Source organism: Oncorhynchus masou, chromosome 20 (assembly GCF_036934945.1).
Source record: "Oncorhynchus masou masou isolate Uvic2021 chromosome 20, UVic_Omas_1.1, whole genome shotgun sequence".
In the NCBI taxonomy this organism is placed as follows: Eukaryota; Metazoa; Chordata; class Actinopteri; order Salmoniformes; family Salmonidae; genus Oncorhynchus; species Oncorhynchus masou.
In genome coordinates this window covers 18916385-18917514 of record NC_088231.1, presented here as the reverse complement: position 1 = coordinate 18917514, position 1130 = coordinate 18916385, and positions in this window count along the sequence as shown.

Below are 1130 nucleotides of genomic sequence, written 5' to 3'. Positions count from 1 at the left end.
TCTTTCTCACTTCCTCTCCTCCATCTGTCAGCCGCCACGCGGGCCCACATCCTGTCATTGGTATCTCGGCACTGCCGAGTCTCTCTGGCTGCTCTCTCCTTTGATATTAGAGACCACTGAGGCTCCTGGAGACACAAAGCACCTCTTTGTCCATACCCCCCCACCCCACCCCCCACTCCGTGTGTGTTTGTGTGTGTGTGTGTTTACTCCCTGTCCTATGCATGCCCCGTGCACTTCAATGAGACTCCTGTCCTGACGGCACAAACACACACACAAAACCATAGCGTAATCCCGGTGCGTGTTTTTGTTAGAGTCGCCACGGTTACGGCAGCGATCCGGGTGGAAGGATCTCTTTACGCAGATTTGTAAAAAGGCCCGATCCCATTCGCCCTTATCTCAACAGGGAATCCGAGTGGGAGAATGAATGGGACAGGTATTCACCCTGATGTGGGAGTGGGACTTAGGATGGCCCATTAGAGTTGATACTGTTGATACTGTGTCCATATGAAGGAGTACTCAGAGAGAAAGAGGAATGATTCAGAGAGAGAAGAAATATGGTTCAGAGAGAGAAGAAGTATGGTTCAGAGAGAGAAGAAGTATGATTCAGAGAGAGAGAGGAATGGTTCAGAGAGAGAAGAAGTATGGTTCAGAGAGAGAAGTATGGTTCAGAGAGAGAAGAAATATGGTTCAGAGAGAGAAGAAGTATGGTTCAGAGAGAGAAGAAGTATGGTTCAGAGAGAGAAGTATGGTTCAGAGAGAGAAGAAATATGGTTCAGAGAGAGAGAAGTATGGTTCAGAGAGAGAAGAAATATAGTTCAGAGAGAGAAGAAGTATGGTTCAGAGAGAGAACAAGTATGGTTCAGAGTGAGAAGAAGTATGGTTCAGAGAGAGAAGTATGGTTCAGAGAGAGAAGAAATATGGTTCAGAGAGAGAAGTATGGTTCAGAGAGAGAAGTATGGTTCAGAGAGAGAATAAATATGTTTCAGAGAGAGAAGAAGTATGGTTCAGAGAGAGAAGAAATATAGTTCAGAGAGAGAAGAAGTATGGTTCAGAGAGAGAAGAAGTATGGTTCAGAGAGAGAAGAAGTATGGTTCAGAGAGAGAAGAAGTATGGTTCAGAGAGAGAAGAAG